A 27,115-nucleotide genomic window follows, 5' to 3' on the forward strand; every position below is an offset into this window, starting at 1 on the left:
CTGTGTTTTGAATCTGAATACCCTGTAAAGTATTTTCCATCCTGATTTTACAGAGGTGATTCTTTTACCTTTTCTTTAATTCAAATTCTTCTTTTAAGAACCTGATTGATTTTTCATTGCTCTTAAGATCCAAGGGTTTGGGTCTGGGTCTGTGTTCACCTGTAGCAATTGGTGAGGATTCTTATCAAGCCTTCCCCAGGAAAGGGGGTGTAGGGTTTGGGGGGATATTTTGGGGAAAGACATCTCCAAGTGGTCTCTTTCCCTGTTCTTTGCTTAAAACGCTTGGTGGTGGCAGTATACTGTTCAAGGACAAGGCAAAGTTTGTACCTTGGGGAAGTTTTTAACCTAAGCTGGTAAGAATAAGCTTAGGGGGTCTTTCATGCGGGTCCCCACATCTGTACCGTAGAGTTCAGAGTGGGGAAGGAACCCTGACACATAGTAACCAAGATGACTGAGCCATGCAGGCAGATCAGGCGGTTGCTTGGATCTGCAAAACATTTAAGGCCAAATTGTGGCTGGGGGAAGGAAAAGGTGAAGTCACAATGTGCATGCCCTCACTCCTTTGCAACTGGGGTGAGAGCAGGCCCATGACCCCACCTCTATCTATACTGGCCAGCAAACCTGCATCAGCATGGGGGTGAGAGGAAGGAAAATTTATAGACTCCACCCCTATGAAAAAAAGTCCGTGGTCTAGAGGAATTCTGGCTGGGTCATTCCCACTTGGTGTGACTCCTCTCCACAAATGCACTCCACTTGACAGCTGAAACGTAGCTATCCAGCCACACCCTTGAAGTTTTAATCACATAAATGTTTGTAGCTTTGTATTGTCCACACTAGAACTTACAACTGTGGGAACTAACACGTGTTAAAGCACCACTAAGACAAGGTAGGTGTGAGCTAATATCTTTTATTGCACCAGCTTCTGGTGATGATAGAGACTAGCTTTCAAGTTACACAGAGAAGAGCTCCATGTTGCTTGAAAGCTTGTCTTTCACCAATAGAAGCTGGTGCAATAAAAGATATTACCTCCCCTGCTTTGTCTCTCTCATATCCTGGGATCAATATAGCTATGACACTGCAAAAAGCATGACAACACAATGACAATCTTGTCTAAATTATGAAGGGTTGTCTACGGCAGCCAAAACAAAAACAAAGAAGCCACAAGTTTCAAGGGCTAATGCTACAGGCTGTAGTAATCTAAGGTACTTAAATGGTTTCCATTGCTGTTGCATCTGAGCACTTCAGTCTTTCATGTATTTTCCTCGCCAAACTCCTGCGAGGCCAGGATATGTTATTATCTCCATTGTACAGAAGGGGAACTGAGGCAGAGAGTGGCTTCCCAAGGTCACACAGGAAGTCTGAGGAGGACCTGGGCCTTGAACCCAGCAGGCAGAGGAGGGAATTGAGCCTGGGTCTCCCAAATACCACCCTAGTCCTCTAGTCACAGGACCATCCGTTCTCCCACAAAGCGTGCACACAGAAGAACTGGCAACCAACTCAATAAATTCAAAGCAAACCCTCTGGAAGAGCTGACATGTTTATTACTTTAAAGAGATTGTTAATAAAGGAACAGAACTGAGCCAACTGCACAAGATCTTCAGGACCCAAGACTTCCTCAAAGAGCAGCGCAGCCACAGACAGGAGCAATCATTGCCATATGGATGAGTCTGCTGGTAACTAGCCCAGCCTCAAAAGCTAATAACCAAAGATTTTTCCCTGGGAGGTGCTGAACACCCTTGATGCCAACTAACTCCAGAGAGATTTGAGGGATCTCAGCACCTTACAGGTGTGGGGCCTTGCAATTTTAACAACTGATTATTAAAACCCAGGGACTTTAAATTTCCCATTCCTTTATCTGAGAAATGTCAATGTAAGGGGAGAAGAGACAATTATGGTCTCCTAGCCTGACCTCCTGTGTAGCACAGGCCAAAGAATCCCACCTACTGATTCCTGAATCACGCCCACAGCTTCCGGCTGAGCTAAACCGTCTCTTTCCCAGACGCCCATTCCTAACAGATTTTAGCTAGCCCTAATAAATCACTTTTAAAAGAAATGAGTGTCCACACAGGGGCCTGCACCAGTTTACCAACACATGTTTAGTTAAATCTGTGCAATGGTCTCAGGTAGACAGGTCTTGGTATATAGTATAGTTAGAGGAGAAATGTTTTAGTGACATTGCTTAAAGTTTGATTAACTTTAGAAACCCTTCTGTTTTTCCAGGACCTTTGTATGTATTGCTTTCCTGCTTCCCCATATAGAGATATTGTCTAGCCGATTAGTTTAAGCAAATTGAAACAGAAGTTTAGAGGCTCCTCTACAACTCATGTTCTCGTGGCCTTCACTTCCGGTCCCATTGGGTCAGGATGGCATTTCTGGCTCCATCCCACTTCCCTGGCCCAGTCAGGCGGTACTGGTATGCTGTGCATGGACCAAAGAAAATGTTCATGGCCAGGATTGGATCTTTGAAGAGCAGAACCAGCACATTGGGTTTTGTGCTGATCAAGGAGGCAAGTTCATCAATATACACGAGGCAATCACTTTTCAGGATATCGTCATAGGACAAACTGAACCTTATCGAATCAGAAAAGAAAGGGGAAGGGATGTCATTCTGATCAATAGGTAAAATAGAGGAGATGCTATTGAAATTCAGTCCTGTTTTTTTTCATTTGCAGTTATTCTGCTTGATCATCAGTGGGTTTCTTTGAATAGATATTCCAAACTTCCTGTATAATTACATAGCTGCTAGCTAAAAGATGGACTTCAAACACACTAGATGTAGGCTAATTGAATCCACATCTGGATTTTGGACACCCCAATAAAGAGATAGGGAGCAGCTGCCAAATTTGGAACTGCATTCTGATAACCTCCCAAAGTTCAGGGGTTTTTAAATCTGGCTCAAAGTCTTTTGCATTAGGTGACAAGGCTTACCAGCGAATTTTGTTTTTCTTCGTCTCGTTGATCTCTTCCACCATGGTGCTCACTGGAGGCAGCTGACACAAGCCTAGAAACCAGAAAAGGGATTGTCATGAAGTGGTGGACCTGTTCAACTTCAGGTGGGATTTTAAACCAATTTAGTTACACCGGTGAAAAGGCTGGTGTGGACGCTCTTATTTCAGCTTAAACCAGGTTTATTTCAATTTAGCTTACTTCTGTTATGAGCAGATTTAAACAATGCTGAAATAAACCACAGAAATAAGAGCATCCACACAGGTGTTTGTGCCCATTTAGCTAAACTGGTGCCAATTTGTGTGTAGACAAGGCCTGAGTCATTTGGAGCTTGTTCTCAGATTGGAAACCCTGGCTCCTGCTCCCTGAAGGAGAGAGAACTCATGGCTTGTCAGCTGGACAAGTGGCCTAATTGTTCTAATGAATCATCTCAAATCACACCCACTCTTACAGCTTGTCTAGACTAAGATTTAAAGAGGTGCTCGCTAACCTTCTGGGAGAAAACTGAAGCCAGACAAAATTCCAATTAGATATAAGGCAATATTTTAACACAGAGTGAGTAATCATTGGAACAAACAAAAGGGAAATGGTGGTTTCTCTATTTCTTGATGTCTTCACATCAAGACTGGATGCCCTTCTGAAAGAGATGCTTTAGCCAAACACAAGTTATTGAGCTCAGTATGGGGGCGGAGGTGAAGTTTAAGTCCTGTGCTATGCAGGAGGTTGGACTGGCTCATCTAACATCTCTTCTGCCCTTAAACTCTTTGAATTTATGAACATGTTTGAGAAGTCTACTGTTCAAATCTACACTGATTTATCTACAAGAGCTAAACTGGCTGAAGCTTAGGTTCCCCCTAGACCAGTGGCTCTCAAATTTTCCAGACTATTGTACCCTTTTCAGGAGGCTGATTTGTCTTGCATACCCCCAAATTTCACCTCACTTAAAAACTGCTTGCTGACAAAAATCAAACATAAAAACACAAAAGTGTCACAGCATCCTATAACTGAAAAATTGCTCACTTTCTCATTTTGACCATATAGTTATAAAATAAATCAGCTGGAATATAAATATTGTACTTACATTTCAGTGTGTTTTTCACTTGTGAGCCTTGTCTAATGTCCGAGCCCCAAGCAGCAGGGCTGATGCCCAAGCCCCAGGTGGTGGGACTGACGCATGTAACTCAGCTTCATGGAGCCCCTTGTGGCATGGGGCCCCGGGCAATTGCCCTGCTTGCCACCTCCTAATGCTGGCCCTGCACTTGTGACCCCCCCAAACCCATCCTATAGCCCCCCAAAGGTTGCAACCCCCAGGTTAAGAAACTGATTTAGATTAGTTGAGTACCCCCTGGAGGATCTCTGTGTACCCCTAGTTGAGAACCATTGCCACAGACTACCGGTATCACCAGGGCTTTGTCTGCACCAGACTTCTCAAACATCTTAGTTGGAATGTGTTAGCTAGTGCCTTCTAACAACCTCCTCTATTCTAGTCTAGACACTGCTTTGGAGGCTCTTTCCCTGATTACCGGGATTTGAATCCTCGTCTGTAGGAACCAGGGACCAGAACATTATTTCAATCACACAGTGTGATTTTGGAGTAACCCTGTTAAAGTCCACAACATTTACTCTGAAATTACACTGGTATAACTGAGATCAGGATCTGCCCCAAAGGAGCAACACTGGCGTGAAACCAGTGGATGTGAGATCAAAATCAGGCCCCAGGTTGTCCTGAGTGTAACACTGTTCTCTCTGGTGATGAGAAACTGCCTCCCTCCACGAGAAAAGGATGAACCAGCCTGTTGGATTCTGCCTGGTCTTAGTGCAGCAGTGGAGAATCCTGGTTATTACCGGCTCTGCCTGGTAACACAAAAGCTCTTCCATTTTTCCTGCCCCTAAAGGGATACAGCTGCCTATCAGTGGGTCAGGAATGTACCTTTAAGGCCCAGGACTGTGGTGGGGACCATGGTGAGCCGCACAAACCCAGGGGGAGCTCTCAGAAGCATTGTGCCTCAAGGGGACACAATGCCTCCTGAAACTCTTGAGTGAGTCCGGCCACTGCACCATCCACAAGGAGCTGATGTGAGCGCTCATGTCATGGCTTCCCAATTGTTACAAACAGAGGGCCCTCTTTTCTCACCACTGAATACAAATAAACTCCCCTTTTCTTCAAGGGGAGTTACCTGTATCCTAGAGGAAAAAACAGGGCTCTGCAATTCTATTCAGACAGATCCAGCTCACTATTTCCAAGATGATTCTTGGGGTATTTTGCTTGTTCATGTATTAAGGATGTCACTGGGTTGTAAAATGTTCTGTAAGATGGTAAAGTGCGGAGCAACCCAATTTAGATACCAGTCTATGAGCACTACCTTTCCTAGTCCTGGATGAATCCCTTTGAGGTCTCCATCGCCGTGGGGCGACATAACCACTCGCTCACCACCTGTGTCTGAAACGCTGCCTTTTTCTTTGAGGAAGTGCTCACGTCATACTAACCTTCCTGCTCCACCTACCCTTAAAGACTCGTGTGACCCAGCGAGCTTGAATTTCTACAACTGGCATGACTGCGCCAAGTGGCTTGATGAGGCCAACGACGGCCAGGGTTGGCTTCTCCAGATAAGGGGGGGGAAGATATATGTGTACAGGGATGCCTGCTTCTTTTCAACTTTGACAACAGATTCCTCAAGGAAAGGGAAGGAGAACTTGTATCCTGTGGCAAAGACAATGACATCAACAGGCTCCTCTGTGGGGCTATTCTGAAACATGACTGAGTTTTCCTTGATCTCCTTCAGACACTGTTTTACTGAGACTTTTCCAGTGATGATACAGCCTGGAAGGTCATCATTCAGCACAGGCTCCTGTATCACATCTCTGCATTGAAACAGAAACACAGTCAGAATGCTGGGGCAACCAAGGCAACCCCATGTGCTTCAGCAGCAAGCTGGAGAATGACCTCCAACCTGGAAGACTCCGAAATGCGACAGCAGGGTTCTGTTTCCCACCCGACTCCGAATGAGACTCCAGGGTCTTGAAGTCTTTAATTAAAGTCACCCCTCCTGTAACCTGCCATATTCACGCAAACATCACTGTCAGCTCTCCTGGGTTCTGGTCCGTTCACCCACAGTACTTTTACAGAGTCACTTTTCAGAGCAGAAATGCACTTCAAAAACTGTCTGACTCTTTATGAGTCTCTACATAATGAAAGCTTAGTGGGCAGGACTAGCTCCTGGCCACAGGAGTGGCAGAAGGTCCTTAAAAGTGGGGGGCCACTGGTGCCCGAACCATGGCTCTGGCTCCCGTATGCCACCCCTTCCCCCGAGGCCCTGCTCCCATGTGCCGCCCCTTCCCCCACCCCTCAGGCCCCGCTCCCACACACCACCCCTACTCCTGTGCGCTGCCCCTTCCTCCCGAGGCCCCACTCCCATGCTACCTCTTCCCCCAAGACCTCACTGCGCTGCTCACTCCTCTCCACCCTTCCCCCCACATCACTCTCCCTTATGGCTGGTAATAAGTGGGAGGGCCATGGCTCCCTGCCCACCCCATTCCGGCACCCCTGCCTGGGGCTGTACAATGCTAGTGTTCCACACCTTTACACAGAGCAGGCCAGGAGACCTGCTTCTTCAGCTGTCCTATGAAAACCTAGCTGATCACATCTCGAACCCTGCCTTCTGGTGTAGATTTATACATTCCTAGATTACATCTGGTTTTCAACCAGAACCCCAGTCGAAAGGGGACCCTGATGACTTCAGCCATTAGAAGTCTGGTTGGCGGGGCTGGCAGGCTCCCTACCTGGTGCCGTGCAGCTCCCAGAAGTGGCGAGATGTCCCTTGGCTCCTAGGCGAGGGGCAGCTGGGTGGCTCCATGCACTGTGCCCGCCCTTCCCCAAGCACAGGCTCTGCAGCTCTCATTGGGTGGGAAACGTGGCCAATGGGAGCTGTGGGGGTGGTGCCTCTGGGTGGAGGCAGCATGCACTGCACAGAGCTGCCTGGCCCCTCCACCAAGGAGCCAAGGGACATGTCTCCGCTTCCAGGGACCCCCCCACCTGAGGTCAGCACCACCCAGAGCCTGCTCCCATTCCCACACCCACACTCCCTGACCCAGCCCAGAGTCTCCTCCCTGAGCCTGCCCCATCCCCTCTCCTGCACCCCAAACCCCTGCCCCAGCTCAGAGCCCCTTCCTGTACCTGGGCCCAGGGAGGGAATTCCAGATCACATTTATGAAATGAGTTAGGAAGACCATGTCCCATGGGTAACCATCGTCAAACACTCAACTGATCACCCACGCACCTCGGCCAGTGCTGATCATCACCTAGAAGACAGAGCAGCAAAGCTTTGGAGGGTGAATTGCTTTCCTTGCATTTACGAAACTAATCCCAGACAAGGATTGTCCCCTGACTTTACCCAGCTAGCCAATGAGCAAAGACTTTGAGGTCTCTCAGAATTGTGTGAGGGAGGTGTAGGGGGTAGGACAAAGGCATATTGGACTTCTCAGTCCAAGTGCCGCTACCTTGGAGGCCACAATGCCATAAAGACTGTTGGGTTATGTTAAAGGACTAGAGACTGTTGGGTCTGGTAGCACTTTTCATTGCCTCATGGGTCTCCGAAAAAGCAATATTCCAATTCTGTGCAAATAACCTCTAGAACAGTGGTTGCCAAATGTTGAGGGTCACTTCCCCCCCACCACCCCATCCCCCCCTCGGGCCAGGAGCAAGCCTGCGGCTCGGGGGTGGGGAACGCAGACGGGGTAAGGGTGTTGAGGCTAGGGCCACAGCTGGGGGTGGGTCTGGGGCTGGGAGCAGGGCCGGAGCAGAGGCCAGGGGCTAAAGCTGGGGGCGGGGGTGGGAGTGGAGCTGCGGTGGGAGCGGGGCCAGAAGCCTGGGACACAGCTGTGGGTGAGAGCAGAGCTGGGGGCAGGGATGGGATGGGTAGTGCTCCCCTTCTGCCCCCCGTGGGGGCTGGCCCAGGCCTTGCTCTGCCCCCACCTGAAGGTTCCTCTGCACCCCCACAGTTTGAGGACCTTTGTTTTAGAATGAGGTTCTCAGTTCCTTTCTCCTGACAGTTTGCTCTGTGTGATTTCTAAATGGCTTCATTGCTGCCTGTCACTGCATATAACAAAAATTAACGTCACCCTCCCTGCGGATTTGAAAGGAACTGGAAGAACTGTACCTTTTTAGCCACTGGCCTCAACGGTGATATCCACTCCAGAATTCCCCATGCCAATCACAAGGACTCTCTTCCCCTCAAACACATTTGGATGCTTGTAATGGCAGCTGTGAAAGTACTTGCCTTGAAACGTCTCTGTCCCTGTGAGGAAGAGGGGAAGGGTCTCACTGACACGAGGGATGATCAATGGCACTTTAGGGTATCTGGCAAGTATCACTTATGTAACCCTTCTGCCAGGCCAAGTTGATAGCAGCAAGGGCTGGGTTCAGTACACAGGGGTTCCCTCTCAAAGCAAATGCAAAACTGGCTCGAGCCCCCACCCAGTGACCTGGCAAAATCTTACACACCCCCTGGGCGCCTCAAAGAGGCAATTCTTCCCCTCTCGCAAGCACAGAGTCTCGGTGTAGCAGAGAATCTTTAATAACACGAGGTAAACGACATCAGCATTAAATTGGGGAAACACCACAACTAGTGTTCATTAACCAAACTATGAGCAAAGACCCACCCCAGCAAATTGGGCCACATCCTTTCCCTCGGGTTCTTGAGTCCCAGAACCCAAACGTCTCTTGAGTCCAGCAATCCACAAATCACCCAAAGTTCAAAAAGTCCAGCCCCAGAGTTCAAAAGTTCATCTGCAGAGTGTTACTCCCCAGTCTGGCTAAAATGTGCCTGTGTGTGGGAGAAAGAGGTAAGGGGCACCTTATGTGTCCTGAAGCTGACTGCCCCACAGGGCTCTGCTCTCAGAACCGGCTCTGCACAGCTCGCCATCTCACGAACAGCTCCGCTCTGCACAGTTCACCTTGCCGTCTCACGAACACTCCACCAGCCTAGCCACAAACAGAACCGCTGCACTCTGGTTCTTCCAGCTCCCCACTACTTGACACAGTGCTCAATGATTTCAGCTCATAGTAGTGGGAGCCTTAGTGCTGGTGCACCATAAGGCCAAAGTGAACTCAGCACAGTACCTGTAGCAAGACTCTTAATAGACCCAAAATTAGCTCTGACATTCCACAGTGGAGAGAGACAGAGGTGCAATTGGTGTTTCAGGCCCTCACAAAGGGGCCCACACCACCAGGTACTAATACCTGTCTCAAGCCTCTCTCAATTCACAGAGTTTTGGAACCTATGTCCCTTGCTTAGCAAGTGCTACTTAGTTGATGGTGAGTCCCTCCATCATAACAAAAGGCCAAGTACAGTTCCAAGCACAGTTCCCATAAACAGGGTAATAACAATTTATTCTTCCCGCCCCAATAACAGAGACACTGGGGATCCCACAACAGCCAAAGTGACCATTTGGGCAGCTATGGCCTCAGTCTAGGCGGGGTGGGTGTGCCTATGCAAATGAGATCAGCCCCTGAAGTTCTTTTCCACAACTTGCCACACCTCACCACCAGATGTCAGGGTGGAGCTCATCCTGACTCTGCTTACACTTAAACAACAGTCAATTATAATTTGGGGCCATATTCTGGAGTCTGTTGGCGTTAATGGGAGGTGTGTTTTGGTGGTGAGGACAGAAAAAAAAGAAATGACTTCAGGATTTGGCTTGTTGCTATTATATTTTTCCAGGGGATAAATAGTCCTAGTAACCTTAATCTTTGCCCTTTCTTGGAGACTTGCTCCTGAAGAGGGGAGGGGGCCTAAGTCCTAAGGCCCTTCCAGAGAAATGGAGTGACTTCTTTAGGGATATGGTAGATTCTCCCATACTTGGAACCTTCCTATGCACACTGGATGCCTTTCTAAAAGGGAGGCTCTAGCTCCAATTCAAGTGATGGGCTGGATGCAGACAGTGTCTGGGAGAGGTTCCATGGCCTGTATTATGCAGGAGGTCTTGGAATCAATGGTGATCAGCAGAGCCAGGGAGGAGAAAGCAGATAGAACTGTCCCTGCCTCGCTTCTCCTCCCACAGAAACCAGAACTAGGAGAATCGCCAAGGGTCATGGTGGAGTCTCCATCACTGGCAGTTTTTAAATCAAGATTGGATGTTTCCCTAGGAATTATGTTGGGGAATTATGCCGGTGCTATACAGGAGGTCAGGCTAGATTATCACAATGGACCCTTCTGGTCAGGGAATCTATGACTGGAGCAGGGGAGAGAAGGAACTACCACCTCCTGATCCCTCAGCCCCCAACAGCAAGTAAAGGAAACAGAATTGGGCCCCAAATGTTTTAAAGTGATTTCTATGGCTCTGAGTGGGTGTGTGTAACTAACAATGCTGGAGTTACTATACCGTTAAAAAAGTGCTACAGTAGAGACCTGACAGCACTACATTATTCTGGACAATCACACTGGACCTACTGTAGCTCACGAAAGCTTATGCTCAAATAAATTTGATAGTCTAAGGTGCCACAAGTACTCCTTTTCTTTTTGCGGATACAGACTAACACGGCTGCTACTCTGAAATTAGACCTACTGTAGATCTACGTTTGTAAGGGCAACTGGTTCAGAAATAAACAAGACATTCTAATCTATGGTCAGCAATGGATTTGGTGACAGGACCCTAGTCCCACTGCAACCCGCTTAGGAATGTACCACTGGAAACTTTGTTGTCCATTCCTCCCCCTCCAAAGTGAGCTCTGTGGTTAGAAAATCTGAGATAATGCAACTGCAGCCAGTGTTTAAAAATTGATGGTAGCACAGAGCAACACCCAGTTCCTTCTGGTGGTCCAGAGAGACGGCTGTGTTTAAACCACCAATTGGGAGAATGCAGGTTATTTAAAAAAAAAAAAACAACCAAAAACCAGCAAAACCTGCTGTGAATCTTTCGTCCTCATTCTTGAGAAGCACTTGACAAAGTTAAATGGTGGAGAAAGATTAGGGAAAGGCCTACAACTTCTGTTTGGTGATTATGTGCCAAATTCAAATGCGGCTGTAATCAGGTGCAATTCCACAGAAGCTTTGTCTGCTTTCACCACAGATTAATTTGGCCCCATGCTATTTTTGTTGCCCTAACCCACACCAATAACGCTTTCTAACTTGTTAGTGCAGCCAGCTTCTCTGAACAGCCTTCTTAAGAGAAAATCTTGTCCCTTGGAAGCATGCCTATCAATTAGCCAGACCTGAAAAAGGGACAGCTGGAAAAAAAAAGCTTTTCCCTAATTATGCATGTCAATATGATGGCAGTTGCCAGATCCAGGAAATTAGAACATGGAAACAAAAATGTTTCCATCTGTGGATTTGTTAGTCTTCTTGCCAAACACACGCAAATGCTTAATAGTAAACACTAGACATCCTGTACCAGGAAAAGACTCCAGCAGTAGAGATGGATCAGAGAGATAGCCAATGCAAACCATAACAGCATCAAAGACAGCTGACTCCTGCTTCCCATGAAACTCCGTGACAATAGCCCACTGGCCAGTGGCAGAGAAATCTGGGCATTTCCTTACACTGATGACTGTGGTCTGAATCATTGAACCAAACAAATACTGTCCATCAGCATGAGATATGAGTGTAACAAATATAAGTAGAGTAAACAGTCTACGAAAATGTGTGCTTAGGAAAATTTTCTGGACCATATTCCAGATAGGGAGGGGGACAGCCCTGACTTTGGCCTGGAGGAAGATTTATTTAAAATCATGAGTAGAGCTGGTCAAAATTTGCCACTTCTGCAAAACCCAGAGTTGTCCACGAGAAAGTTTCCATTTTGCAGAAAAAAAATTGAATTTCTGATGGGAAAATGTTTATGACAGCCTCCTGGCTGCTCGCCTGGAATGCTCTTATCAATTTAACCTTCTGCCAATGAAAGAGACAAGCTTTCTTGAAGGCTGCAGAGGCAGAGTCCAGGCGCCTGGCCTCCCTGCCTCTCCCCCACCCCGCAGCTCTGGAAGCCAGAGATGGAGTCTGAGTGGCTGGGTTCTCTGCCTCTCTGACATCCCCAGGGAAGCTGCAAAGTTTTCAGTTCCAAAGTGGATGTTTTTTCTTGAAAACTCTTCCAACATAAAAAACCTGCATTTCTGACATTTTGTCCCAGTTTGGGAGTTTTCCCCCTCCCCAAAATCACCACATTTTTTGTGAGGGCCTTCCATTTTGCAGCCAGCTCCGATTGTAAGTTCCTTGGGGCAGGGACTGTCTTTGTGTTGTATATTTGCACAGTGCCTATCACAGCAGGGCCCTCAATCACATTTTCAAGGGTATTTAGGCACCTGAGGATTCAGACTGGCACCTCGTGGGGTTTTCAGAAGTGCCTAACTCCTGTTGATTTCAGTGGGAGTTAGGTACTATGATGCTTTAGAAAAATTCCATTAGATGCCTTTTTGCGTCTTTAGGCACCTAAATACCTTTAGAAGTCCGGCCCCTGGTCTGGATGGGGGCTCATAAGCACCACAATACAAGTTATACATAATAAATAGCCTGACTTGGAGAGGTGTCTGATTCCTGTGATCCTTGTCTGACCCCATCCAAGCTCAGCACTTTCGGCGCCAAAGGCATGAGCCTAGACTGCTTACCTGAAGAAGTTCCTCTGTCAGCTGGCAGCTCTGGTAGATTGTTATCTTCTCATGTGGACCAGCCGCTACATTTTATAACTCATCTTGAACTGGCTGTGCTTCAGAAGGCCAGACTGCTTGGCATACATCCTGAGATACTCCAGGACTTGGGAGTTGGACAGAAAGACTGGAAAATCCTCAGGATATGGGAAGTCTGTGAAGGCCGACATCTCCTTGCAGGTGTTACTGACCATGGATTTATAAAGGCTGGGCCTCCCATCTTCAACATGTTCCTATCGGCACAGTGTCACAGGGAAGAGTGAATGCATTCTACGCATGCAGCCCGGGAGAGCATACGCCTACCAACCCCTTTTTGTTCACAGCGTTTGGTTTCCACTCCAGGCGGGACACAGACGAGATTAGGAATTAGAATTTGGCCCAGGCTGTTGCACTCACAACAGAATTAAACTGATCTCTTTGTCTGGGGCCAAATCACAGCTGATCTCTGCACAAATGTCACGGAGGGGGAACAGCAGGGCCCCTTTCCTCTGCCTTGTGCAGCTGCAAAGAGGGCAGGGGGAATGTCAACACTGGCATTCCCCAAGGATCCAGTGTGGAGGGAAGCACTAGACACTCCAGAGGGAGCACTGCTTCTGGAGCACTGCTAGAGGAGTCATCTGAGGCCAGGGCCCTCTTCCCTTCCACATCAGCTAGCACTCTGATAGGAGACCATTCTACAGCCTTTTATTATAGCTGTGTCCATGGCGGCACTCTGCCTGCGTCACCACTCCATGGGCAGAATGCCTCCTCCGGAACGCATGTCCCCGCCATCCTACTGCCGCTGTGGCGGCAGCATCTACCACCTGCACCTTGATGTTGGGAAGGAACGTTCCATCGTGGCACATTGGCAGCAACCTTGAGGGCTGTTTCCCCTTTCTCTGGGGCACTGAGGGTATGTCTACACTGCAACTGAAATCCCATGGCTGGCCCATGCCAGCTGATTTGGGCTGGGGGGGGTCTCTGGCTAAGGGGGTGTGTAGACCTTTGGGCTCAAGAGCGTGGGCTCCAGCCTGAGCCTGACTGTCTACACTGCAATCAAACAGCCCCTTAGCTTGAGCCCCGTGAGCCAGAGTCAGATGACACTGGCCAGCCACCAGTGTGTAACTGCAGCGTAGACACATCCTGAGGGAGCATTTGAGCATGTTCCACATAATCAAGTCCCTGAGACTATGTGAGGGACAGACATCTGTGACTCCTGTCCTTCCCACCTTCCCTTTCTTGTCCCCATGGGCTTTCAAGGAGGCGGCTTCACCAGACAGAGAGGAGTCTGCCAGGATCTGAAGTGTTTTCTGCACTCCCTGCGAATTAAAGCACTGATTTTCCCCTTCTCACACAGGGACAGTGTGAAAGACAATGGACTCAAATACTGGGGAATTTATTGCTGATGTTTTCACTTAGGCTTGCACAGCTGAATTCTTATGCATTGCGTGGCACTTTGTCACATGAGCTGCTCAGGCCAATTACTAGGCAGCTGTGAAGACATTTTGCCAACTCCAGTCATTTTTTAGGAAGAACTTCCAGGACGGGGTGTGGATTAGAAGAACAGACATGGGACGAGGGAGTCCGGGCTCTTAAAATTCTGTTCCTCAGCTGCCAACTAATATACTGGTGTGACCTTGGGCACATTTTAACTTCTCTGTGCCTCAGTTTCTCCACCCGTCAGCTGGGGTTAATAATATAGTGGATGCCGATTATTAGCAAGCTTGATAAAGGCAACTTGTGGTTATTAGCAACATTTTCCCTGAGAACTGATCCCATCCCCATGACCTTAATGTTAACGGCTTTCAGATATTAGCAACTGGCTTGTTGCTTATTGACTATTCTTTTGGAAGAGACATTCCCCTTGTAATGAATTTGCTGGCTTTGAGTCTGCAGCCCAGACAGCTGGTGGGAGAAACTGTGCAGCCCTGTGGACCCCCAAGGCCCCCTACTGTCCATGGAAAACCCTGGCTGCAGGCAGATTTGTGGGCTGCAGCCAGGGAAGGAAGCACTGGGACATGCTGAGCCCAGGTCCTTGATGCCAGGGCAGGGTGCAGGGCAAAGAGAGAAGGAGGAAGTACTGTGCAGCCCCACCCTTGCAGAAAGCCCCAGCTTCTGCTGTCACAGCTTGCATGGGACTTTGGCCATTATTCAAAGGTTGCCAATAAACTGCTTTTTGCTGGTAAATGAGTAGTTGCTAATGACTGACATCAGCTGTGGCTGTCTAACTCACAGGGGCTTCTGAGGATTAATTAGGTACCAGTATGGCAGTTTGAAGATGCTAAGTATCATTGTACAATAGGGATAGACTGGGATGCAGGGACTTAGGACCTACTTAATGTAATACCCCTCCCCCCGACAGTGCTGGAAATATGTCCGTGTAAGTTTCAGAATTCCATTTGATTCTATGAACTCCATTTTCTACTCTAACCCTCAGTGTGGAATAAAACTTTTGTTGTGGTACAATACAGATCTGAAAGAGGGAATGCAAAAGCCCCAGGGTGAGAAGAGAAGCAGGAAGAAGTGTCAGACCCTGCTTTTAAAAGAGAGACACGTTCCCTAACAAGAAAGCAAGAGCCCATTGCTAGAAGCAGAAAACAGAGCAGGAGGAGGGGCAGGCTGGAGGGCTCTACGCCCTGAAGGACACTGATCTCACCACTCCCTTTGGGGTTTGGTCGCCAAGGCAGGGTCTCACATTCAGGTGTTCCTTGTTTTCCCATAGATCTGTATCTCGTATGTGTTCGAAGATTATGTCTACACTGGGGCAGGGAATGTAATCCCCATACCCATGCTAGCTCACATTGAGCTAGCACACGAATTACAGCAGTCTAGCCATGGTGGCAGAAGTGGGGACAGGGGCTAGCCACCCCGAGTATGAAACCATCCATGACCCTAGGTACGTATTTAGGTGACTAGCTCCGCTCATGGCTCATGCCACCACCTCTCCACTGCTATTTTTAGTATGCCAGCTCTCCCAGAGTGAGGGCAGGTATGTCTGCCCAAGCTGGAAATAACAGTTCCAGCTCCAGTGTTGAGATACCCTGAGAGTAAAGTGTACGTGCTTAAAGTTTTCCTTCACAAGGGCTGAATTCCTCGCTTTATCTGTTATGTGTCCCCGAAGGATTAAACTCCAAGTGCCCATGTGTGTGGAGCTCTGGTGAGAGTGTGCATAAGCTACTTGAGGGGGGCCAGCACTGGTCTTGAGGCCGAGGGCAGCATGGAGGGTGCCAGCCAGAGAGTTTGCATCCTGGCACTGTGTCTGAACACTGCTCAAACCTAGGGACCTGGGGAGCATGCGGGATCCAAAGGTTGCATCCAATACAGAGGCTTGGTGACTGCCACGCCCCAGTGTTCGAATGGGACACTGCCATTCTTTGAACAAACTAGTTCTGTTTAAGGCTGTTGAGCTAGATTGACTTCATTTCTTGGTTAATGAACAGTGTCTTCTGGTTACTGGCCTGGGACGCACAGGTGTAGCTAGTGACATGTAAACAGCTCACTCCACAGGCAATGAACCGCCCCACTTACTGTGAATCTCCAGAGACCTCTGATGTCGTCGCTTCTCTCAAAGCAGGTGGGCTCCAGCTCCTCATCCAGGCAGCACTTAATGGAGGTCAGTCCACTCACGCCAGCTCTGATAATTGCAACTCTTCACCGTGGTCTCCCTTTACTGGGGGGAGATCATGCAGTCTTGCTGGTGGGTAGAATTCAGGGCATAGAGTCGGTATCACTTCAGTGAAAAGAATCAGCAATTTATATTACAAACAAAGAGGACAGTGTTATGGAGAAAGTAATTACCAGTTCGCCTCTCAGATTCAACAGGCTCATCTGCCATTCCTGTTCATTATACAAAGGGGGTTGGATGATCTTAAGTAGCAGATGCTCATGTGTGGTTAAAGAGCAACAGAATTCAGTTAGTATTTGTGATATTGGGGACTGTGCCTTTATGGGCTGAGATTCCCAGACAGAGAGCTTGAGTGGGGGCACTGTGAATCTCTTGTTGTTATGCACAGCCATTTGGGGCCAGACTAAAGGTTGCCAACCCTCCAGGATTGTCCAGGAGCCTCCAGGAACTAAACATTAATCTTTAAAGATTAGGTCAGGTGATTAAATCTCCAGGAATACGTCCAACCAAAATTGGCAAGAGACACAGCCTCAAGTCCCTCTTGCAAGTACTAAATGATCACTGAACATTGCAGTGATAGAGTTCTCCTCCAAAGACAGAGACATGGACCTATTAAATCGAATATTGCAACAAGAATATGGGTTTTTCAACATAGCTATTTTTATGCAAACATTTAAGGCCAGAAGTGACCACTATCATGATCTAGCCTGACCTCCTGCATAAACACAGAATTTATAATTTTATCCAATAATTCCTCTGCAGTGTGCCCAATATCTTGTGGCTGATCCAGGACCTCTTTTAGAAGGACATGGAGGCTTCATTGAAAGAATTCAAGTGATAAAGCCTCCAGCACAGTTTGGTAAGTTATTCCAATAGTTAATTACCCTCACTGTTAAAAATGTGCAACTTATTGCCAGTTTGAATGTTTCTAGCGTCAGCTCCCAGCCACTGGAATGTCTTATGTCTCTCTCTGACAATGAGTTTTCTGTTAATAAGTTCAAGTTTAAGGAGAAAACTGATTTTTTTTCCTGTTCATGTTTTCAATTTTTGGTGAAAACCCAATATTTTTCATGGAAAAATTTCAACATCCATGAGGTTTGGGGGTTTTGCTTGTTTTCACCGACCTTTTTTTAGGAAAAAAGATAATTTCCTGACCAGCTCTGTTGCTTCGGTTCCTACCTCCTAGCACAGAGGTCGGAGCGTACACTACAGAAACACATCCTGTTTACCTGCTCTTGTTTACTAAATTAGCACTTTCTGTCCAGTAATTGTACCTTTTTGCATCCATTTGTATTTATTAAGGACTCTAAAGCCATCTGCTATGAAACGAATACACACATGTTAAAACTGAACAAAGTTTGCATAAGGCACATCCTAGCTTCTATTGTCTCAAGTGCTTTGAGGCTTGCCTGTCATAGAAGTTCAGCTGCACATGAAAAATCTATATCTATATCTGCTTCCAGCTGGTCTATTAGTCAACGTAAAGTTGCAGAGGTGATTCTAAAGCAAACCAAATGCATTGCGGGAAAACCATCCCTAGCCATCTCTACTAGTTAAAGAGCTGTGCCTATTAACTGTGTCCCTATCATGTGGTCCCACTTTACCCTCTGTGTGCATAGATTGATTTAGTTCCCTTACCTCACATATGTGTCTTGTTTGTGGAAGCCACGTCCCTTCACAAGTGTGTCTGGGCAGCTAGGGAAAGCATCACTCGCAGTAATTCAACTTCCACAGCACTGGAAGAATATTGGACACACAACAATATGTGCGGGGAGTTCTCTTAATGTGGAACTGCCCCCTTTCCCTTGGCAGTTACGTAACTGATCCTTGCTGGCATTGGCAGGAGCAAAGTTCTCAGATGTGGGAGGCTGTCTGATTGCTTTTCAAAAACAGCAAACAAGGGACCCATGCAATCCGAGCTGTGGGACTAGATGGAGACCCAGAGACAGCAAGGGCTTATTGCTGCTAGGTGGAAATAGGTAAATAGTTCCCTAATCACAGCAAGACATGAATTAGCAGGAAGGGATGCTGACTTGCAAACTGGTTCCACAGCCTGCATTGCATTGAGGAGCTAAAGGGCTTTGGGCAAGCTCCTTGCTACTGATGACACTGGGCCCTGCAAAGGAGAAGCTGGGCTTTTGTTTCCAGAAAGAGAGGTTCTGATTTTCTGTTTTGGCTGAGCCTGCTCAGGGTACGAAATGTGGGGCAGCAGTAGAAGGCCGAGGAGACTCACCTTGTGCCTCCCTGATTGCAGACCAGGCCCCTGGTTTACATTACAGCACCTTCAGGGCCGCTCTAACTTACACAGGGCTGCCGATGGCCCCAAGAGGCCATCTGGGCAGCTGACAAGAGCCTGGCTACAGCAGATCATGTCCCTGTGTGTTTGCTGCGCCGTGGGGTGTAACAGGAGGCCCAGATCCCTTCTGTTGACTGTGTGCCACTACTGGAGTGGATGAAGTGGTTGGATTTTCCATCACAATACAGTCCCTAAGTCTCTAGCCCTTTTGCCTGTCTAAGGCAGCCCCCCAAATGAAACCCTCTTGTCATGGTATCACAGTTCAGGGCAATTGCCCCTGTGTTTGCCCTCCCTGATCCCTTGAGGGCACCTAATCTAGCCCCCTGACTCCTCAGCCGTCACCTCTCTTGTGCAGAGACTTGCATCTCTCCCCATTCCAACAGGGGTCTTTCCCATGCTGTACAGTTCCCTGCCTACAGTGCAATATCCCCAGTAAGCCAGACTGCCTGACCAGGCCAGCATCTTCACTTTGCTTTCTCTCTGTGGGCTCTGAATGGCTGTAATCACCAGCAGTCACAAGTTCCCACCCAACTCTTTCTAAGCAAGCACTTTTATCCTTAAGGTGAAAGCATGACAGAAAACATACAAAAACATTAAGAGTTACTATACATGTGCTATACACACATATATGCAAAGGTTACCAGAAGCCACCCCTCAGTCTTATGGAGTCTCAGACAAAAGTCCTTCCAACACTTCCCAAGAAGGATTGGGTGCCCCCTTGGACAGAAGGTCCTGTCCGTTTGCAGGATCAGCACTGGCGTCAGTTTAAACTCAGGCTATTATTGTAAAAGTCTTGTCTTTGCCTGTTAGTCTCTGGAGAATCCAGTTGAACCAGTGTTGGTGAGACTCTCTGCATGGTGACACCTCCTTGGAGGTGTCACAACCTGTGTGAATTTGCCTAATCACCTCCACCATTCTTAGTTCCTCTCCCCCTATGGAATTATATACAATCCCTGGCCCATGGTACATAAAGCTAATGCAGTAAGACCTCACAAAGACACTGCAGAAAATAGCCATCTCTGTTGCACGTGGTTCCTGAGGTAACTGCACTGGCCCTCCTTCGTGGCCTCTGAGGGCACCCCACTAAGGTGTCCAGCTGCTAGTCATCACCTTTCTCAGGTTCCTCCAGACTGGTGACTTATGCTGCAATTTACTGTGATCAAGTCAGAGTGTAGTTCAGCACCTGCTGTCCTGTGCTGTCGCAGGGGCAAGGACAGGGTTAACCAGCTCTCATGATGAAAGGTATTATTTATTCAGGACAAAAGCACAAAGGAGAGAACATATATTGGAAACAATAAACAGCTTCCACGCAAACCTGTCTGACCACGTGTCACTCATCTGCCACATGGACACCTTGGCAAGCTCCAAAGTCCTTGAAACCCTTGCTGCAGAATATGTCCCTGTAATGGGGTTCACTCACCACTTTAGCTCTTCCTGCTGGCTGTCTTAGGAATTAGCCTTGTGTTAGTGGTTCCTCACTGCCATCACTCCTGCGCTAGGACCCACGTCTCTCCAAGGACCGCGGCGTCCACTTCAGCAACACAGCCCTCTGGCCACGCCACACTGTGCTCCCCGCTTCCGGGGGACCTGCAGTCCGCTATTCAGCCACTTCCCTTAGTGGCTACTGCAGTGAATTGTCTGACCACTTCCTCATGGCCCTAGCATCCTCTTTGTCCTTGCGTCAGGGTCTCAGCCTGAAAACACCAGCAGCCAGCCAGGAATTGTCTCTCACTCTCTCGATCCTGGCTAGCAGCACGGCTCTGTCCAGGGTGCTGGCAGTTCTCTGCCCTCCAGAGACACAGTCCTTCCTCCCTGGGCTCCCAGCAGAGAACTGCCTTCCTCTGCTCTGCAGCTCCCTGTTGAAATGGGCTTGCTTGGCCCTGATTGGCTGCTCCCTTCAGCCCTTCTCTGGTTGGCTGCATCCTGTGCAGCCTCCCTAGGGCTCTATTAACCCCTTAGAGCCCAGAGTGGGGCAGGTGCTCCATCACAGTCTCTCTTGGTCACTGTAGCATGTCAGGCCTTGGAGCGGGGAAGAGTGACCCCTCTTCTCTGCCAGGCTGGTCACTTTATCCCATCCTCAGTTCTTTGTTTGATGTCCTTCTTCAGCCAGTTCCAATTGATGTGTCGGAAACCATGTGTCGTTCCCTCTGTGCATGCGTGTGTGTGCGCGCGCGCGCTACCTGGGTTTGTGGGATTCTTAAAAAGAGGTGCCAAAATTATGGGATATGGATGGCATTATGGGATGGAAAAAGTTGCATGGTGGGAACTTGGCCCTGCATTCAGAGATCCCTGGGCTAGTCCCTTCTAGCCCCCAGCCCACTGAGAAAATTTCCCAAAAGACATTGCACCGATGGCAACGCATGGCATACAGTACACCTATTCGTGGTGCACCACACTTCATATCAATAGAGACACTTCTCAGGACTACCTGCAGTGCTGATGCAAGCAGCCAAGTATGCATGTGCTTGAGCAATGTACAAGCTTTGGTGACTATGTGCTGTGATAACTTGGGTTGACCACAGTTTGTAGACGTGGCCCTAGGGAGGAAATCAATTCTTGCCCCTCACTGAGTAGTGACGCCAGTGATAAGTCCAGACTAGTTACGCAGATAGTTCATTAAAATATTACAGACAATTCCCATGTTTGTCACAGATGTACAGATGTCTAATATGCATTAGATATTTTGGTAGTGAATTACTAGGGCCTAGTTCCTCGTGTGTATTTAGGCACCTAACTCCCATTGAAATCAATGAGAACTAGGCGTCTAACTCTCATTGAAGTTCTGGGCTTATGTCTCTCTCTGTGCCCCTTCCATCAGGAAGCAATCCCTCTATTCTCCTGTCCACAAGGAGGGTTTCAGTAATCACCTCTTTGCCTATTCCACGTTATCTCCTGCTAAAGGAACTTAGACAATGAGAGATCAACACCCACTTCCCAAACTACAAGACATATTGTCGAAGAAACCTCCAAATCCTCAGATAGGAAACAGAACATAAAAACAGGATGTGTCTCTTATTTTATTGCAAGCCCTAAAGGATGTGAAATGCTTTATACATTCTTTGGTTATATAAATGTATGAACTAGGTCCTCTATAATGGATTCTTGCTGATTTTCTTTCTAAATGATTGCTGCACTCTTAAAATTATTGGACTTCTTTAACAGAAGGAGGAAAAAAGACCATTGAAAGACATAAGCAACTTTTGAAATAGTAAATGAAATTTCTTGACAAGCAGGAAGGGGAGGAATTCCAGTTAATAGCAGACATTAATAGAGAAATCCAATTCTTAAAATGCAAAGATATGAAAAGCATCGAAGAAATTTGTTACACGTCAACGCTATCAACAAAAGCCACTGAGAAACCAGGAGAGTGGAAATCTGAGAGCACATTCAGCAAGTTGGCAATAGAAACAAGAAGATTGCCCTCCTCCACCGGACCCCAAACAGGGTATATAAACCGAGGTCAGCATGATGAGGGTGTCAGAGTGTGCTTAACCCACATGGACAGTTTCTTGCCACCTCCAGGGCCACAGGCTCAGAAGAATTTGCTGAACTACAAAAGCTGCAGAACCCAGAAATGCCACCAGACATGTGGACAGACTCTCCAAGAGCTTCTAGGCCTGAGAGGTGGCAAGACTCATTTCAGGGACTGTATTTCTCTCTGTCAATTCAAATCAGTAGAGGATCAGTCCCCTTGTAGAATCAGCTGTCTTTCTAGCAAGAGACCAAGGAAACATATTACGGATTTTAATGGACTACTGCTATCTGCATCTTCTCCTTCGTAAGTCCAAGTACATTGGCATAAGAGAACTGGGAGCAATAACTTTAAGCAATTGTTTTTGATGTTTTAAACTTGTTTCTTCCATACCAAACATTAGAACAAGCAGGGATCACATTCCTAAGAACGCCTTAAGGTAAGTGCAGCCTCACGCCTTGGAGAAGTACTGGAAGTGTGATGATATAGATACTAAAGGACTGATAATTGACGATTATAAGGAAATGTAATAAGAAATCTTGATGATTTGCATTGCTCTGGCTGGTCTTGGCGCTATTTATGTCAATTGGTTGCATGCCAGCATGTTATATTCAGTGTATAATTCTCAAAAGCACCAAAATGACTTATATGCCTAAGTCCCATTTTCACTGTAAGGCACAGTGTACAGAGTACACAAAAGGGAGTGCTAGGATCTCAAATTCATAACTGATGTTTTCACAACGGTTGAACTTTTTGGACTCCCCTCCCCTGCTGTGTTCCCTCAGATTGTCAGTTTGAGACCCTGGCTGGCTGGGGTTGTCATAGTATAGGGGCAGGCAGTTAAGTTGAGCCCTGGTCCATCCAGACCCCTGAGTCTTTAAAGAGGTTGTGATAGGGTGCTCTACTCACCGCTGGACAGCACCACCTCCTGGCAGTTCTGGGGATTAGCTCTGCCAGGCCCACACCCCTTCCTGTGGTCACACTCCATCACTTTCTCCCTCTGCAGGCCTTCTCGTGCACCAGGAATTGCAGCCTCCTTCTTTGTGACTTGGCCCTCCGGCCAGGTCACTCTGTGGTTTCCCCTTCTGGGGTAGGACAGTCTTTTGGGGCAAACTGTCCCACGCAGTCCACTCTCCACTGCCTGGTCTGTGCCCCTTCCCCAGTGGCAGGTAGGGGAACCCAGGCCCACCCTCTACTCTGGGTTCCAGCCCAGGGGCTTGCTGATCAGCAGCCTAGGTCTGCACTATCTTATGCGTTGCTGCTTTCCCCTGAGCCTTTCCTACTTTTCTGGCTCTCCCTCACTCTGGTTTTGCCAGCCCTACAACTCCCTCCTCCCAGAGAGCAACTGTAGGGTACTTGTCTCTATAGCCTGAACACACCTCCCTTCTCCCAGGAAGTGACTGCAGACTCCTTCCCTGCAACCCCTCTCTGCTATCAGCTCCCTGGCTTTATACAGGCCCCTCTTGTTCCTGTCCACCTGAGCCTCATTTAACCAATCCCCGCTCCCTGGCTCCTCTTCCCTGCCCCCCCCCCCCCCGCCCCAACCCCGGCCACCATAACCTTCCCAGTCTTGTGTGGGTGGACACCCCAGCACAGAGGTCTAAAACGTCTATTGCTTAAATATAAAATGGTTCAAAGTACTTGGAATATGGTGGTTACAGAAAATAAGTTGCAATTGTTTTACTCTGTGTTAGGCCTGGTCTTGACCACTACGTACTGTACAGGAGCAGAAGAGTTTAAACCATGTTGCCGACTGTGGTGCTACTAAATCAAGTTGTTGAGCCATGTTAAACTGTGTTTGAGAGATTTTAGTTTGAACTCTCTTTCATCCAGGCCCCCTGAGCCTCTCTCTGCTCTGCACTACAGGTGTTTGTACTCTCAGAAGTAATACAGAATCCTGTGCCTTCAAAGAACAGGCTCTGAGTTTGAAGAGCATTACAATAGTTCCCTTTCCTGAGCCCCTGGAGGTGGGCTCCTGAAGGATGCTAGCATTTTAGCCATCACACGTCATCTAGACCTACTCTCAACAGGGTTAGACAAAGTGATAACATTGCTGGCAGCTGAGCCCCTCTAGCATTCCCACCATTGCTAGCCGTGGTAGCGACAGTGGGAGAAACTTGCCTATTTTAGCATAATCTGGGGAAGCAACTTTCCAATGCGTGATCTCTGCTGGATCTGCGGCGGCCAGCAAGAACTGAAGGGGCAACAGGACCATGGCTGCTGGCTGAAGAATTGGATGGTTCTGCACAGTAGCCACTGTGACAAAGTTCCTCCTGTACCTTGGTGGGTCCTGCACCTATTCACGGATTTGCTCGCCTCAGAGATTCATGGCAGCCCTCAGTTTGGCCACTTTTGCTCGTGGCTCAAACCTGCTGTTCACTCAGCTAACCTCATCGTTGGCCAGCATGGGGAAAGGGAGAAGAACAATCCCCGCAGTCTCTGCTGACCCACCTAGTGGGTTGGGGGATAGGCCAGGGACCTTCCCCTCTTGTGGGACCCACAGTCCAGGTCACCTCCTCTTGTATCAAATAGGGAGATGAGGGGAACCCGGGCCCACCCTCTACTCCAGGTTCCAGCCCAGGGCCCTGTGGATTGCAGCTGTCTACAGTGGCTCCTGTAACAGCTGCGTGACAGCTACAACTCCCTGGCCTACTTCCCCATGGCTTCCTCCCAACTCCTTCTTTATCCTCACCACAGGACCTTCCTCCTGATGTCTGATAACGCTTGTACTCCTCAGTCCTCCAGCAGTACACCTTCTCACACCTCTTGCTCCCAGCTCCTCACACACACCTCACTAACTGAAGTTAGGTCCTTTTTAAACCCAGGTGCCCTGATTAACCTGCCTGTCCTAAATGATTCTGGTAACTTCTTAATTGGCTCCAGGTGTCCTAATTAGCCTGCCTTAATTGGTTCCAGCAACTTCCTGATTGTTCTGGAACTGCGCCTGTTACCTTACCCAGGGAAAAGTGACCTGCTTAACCTGGGACCAATATCTCTCCCTTTGATTGCCTGCTGCCTGCAATCTGGCAGGACCTGTTGAGGAGGGTGCGGCAGGGATACCGCTGGGCAGAGGAGAGGGCCCGCCCCAGAGGGAATCTTCCCTCCCTCGTGCTGCCCCACCATTACCTCCCCGAATCCCTGAGCCATCGCCCCTGCCCCCCAACCCGACCCCTGTTAGCCAGCCCCCAGATGATACCATGGAGGGCTGGGCCCTAGTACAGGGGAAGCGGGGCAAGCAGAAGGCTCGAGCTCCGCTCCTTCCATCCGATGCGGAGGCCCCCTAGAAGACCAGGAAGGGGGGCACTGATGCTGAGCCTTCTGCCCTGCCCACGGGTTTATTCCATCCACCGGTGCCGGCTGCGGAAGACGTGGCAGCACCAGAGAGAAGCGCCGCCCCTCCACTGGAGTCCCTTCCCATGGAGGCCTCCAATGGAGCCCCTCCTGCCCCTTTAACATCTGAAGCCCCTGCGAGCCCCGAGGCGAGCGATGCTTTGGGTGCTGGCAGGGAGAACTCCGGGGTGGTGGAAGGCAATCTCCCTTCCATCTACGAGGAGATCGAGGCCCTGGGTCTGACCCCAGTCACTCGGGGGGAGGACGACCCTCTGCCAGCGGGCCTTGATCTGGGCGATCTCACCCCGGCCCCCCTTTCTCCATGCTTCCTCCCCCTAACCCTGCTTCCGCTCCTGCCTCTGAGGGTCCCCTGGATTCTTCCATCTGCCCGGCCGCAGGTGGCACCCCGCTGACAGCTGCTGAGCCTACTGAGGTGACGGCTGGTGCCTCATGGCTGGGACCCGAGTCACCAGGGGCATGCCTCAATGGTGTGGGGCAACCGACCTCCTTCCTGGGCGGTGGCCCCACGCAGATCGTCCACCTCCTGATGCCATGGCTGTCACACCCGCCATAGAGCCTGAGCCCGGCATCACAGAGGGCCCCTTCCCACCCCCCAGACCTCTGAGCCAGACCGAGAGGGGCCACCTCCCAGCGGCCCGGCTACTGGGGCCCAGGATCCCGCCTCTGCCCCCTTCCCGACCCTGTTCCTGACCCTTGCCCTGGCCCTACTCCTGACACCTTCCCTGATGCCGACCCTGTCCCTATCCCCTCCATCTCCTGTGATGCCATTGCCGCCCCTGAGGCTGTCTCCTTCCCTTTCCCAGAGGATGGCCCCCAGGGAGCGGCCTTCATGTTCCCCTGTCCCGACCCACTAGGGGCAGCTATCTTACCTCCACCGCCCCGCAATGAGCCGGGGTCTGAGGTGGGCCATGTGGCGCCAGCCTATTGGGCGCCATGTCGGGGCTCTGCCCTTTGCTTGCCCATCTTAGTGGGCCACGGGCTGTGCCAGGAGCCCCTCCAGAGGAAGGCCAGAGGCCAGTGACCCTGGCACCCCATACGCTGAGAGAAGAGCTGTGGGAGTTTCTAGAAGACGTCCGTGGCTCCCGCAACAAGGTGCAGCTCGCTCTCCAGCGATGGGGGGATTTTCATCAAATCCTCCGGGCCATGAGGGCCCTTATGGGGGAGGGTAAAAGGACCAGGAAGCAGGCCGCCACTTCCTACCAGCGGGTCCGCGGCTTCCGTGACTTCTTGCTCACCTATGGGGTAGGTCACGGTTTGCTGCGTGGCCCAATGGGGACTGTGAGCGACCCTGCCGGTGAGGATCCCCCCCAGTCCTCCTCATGGCACCCATCATCTTTGCAACATTGAACACCCGAGGCTGTAGGATGGTCTCTGCAGGTGCCAGCTGCTCTCCTTCCTTCGGGAGAGGGGGGTACTCTGTGGTTTTCCTGCAGGAGACCCATACGGATCCCGCCACCGAAGACAGCTGGCAGCTGGAGTGGCGGGACAGGGTCTACTTTAGCCATCTCACAGTTCGTACAGCTGGAGTGGTTACTCTGTTCTCCCCCAAGGTGCTGGGGGTGGCTGAGGCTGTGCCGGGCCGCCTGCTGCACCTCCGGGTCCACATGGAGGGGCTTGTGGTCAACCTCATTAATGTTTATGCCCCGCCATCGGGCCCGGAGTGGCTGCATTTCTATCAGCAGGCGTCCGCCTTCCTCGGCTCCTTGGATCCTTGTGAGTGCCTGGTCCTGGGCGGGGACTTTAACACCACCCTCGAGGAGCGGGACCGCTCGGGGACCGAGCAGTGCCCAGCCACTGCGGACGTCCTTCGGG

At 49.4% G+C, this 27,115-nt stretch overlaps 1 pseudogene; it reads right to left on the reverse strand.

Annotated features, from left to right (window-relative positions):
• Positions 1-2,031: 2,031 nt before the first annotated feature.
• LOC141992683 (flavin-containing monooxygenase 1-like) lies at positions 2,032-26,213 on the reverse strand (annotated as a pseudogene).
• Between the last annotated feature and the right edge of the window lie 902 nt (positions 26,214-27,115).

Source organism: Natator depressus, chromosome 8 (assembly GCF_965152275.1).
Source record: "Natator depressus isolate rNatDep1 chromosome 8, rNatDep2.hap1, whole genome shotgun sequence".
In the NCBI taxonomy this organism is placed as follows: Eukaryota; Metazoa; Chordata; order Testudines; family Cheloniidae; genus Natator; species Natator depressus.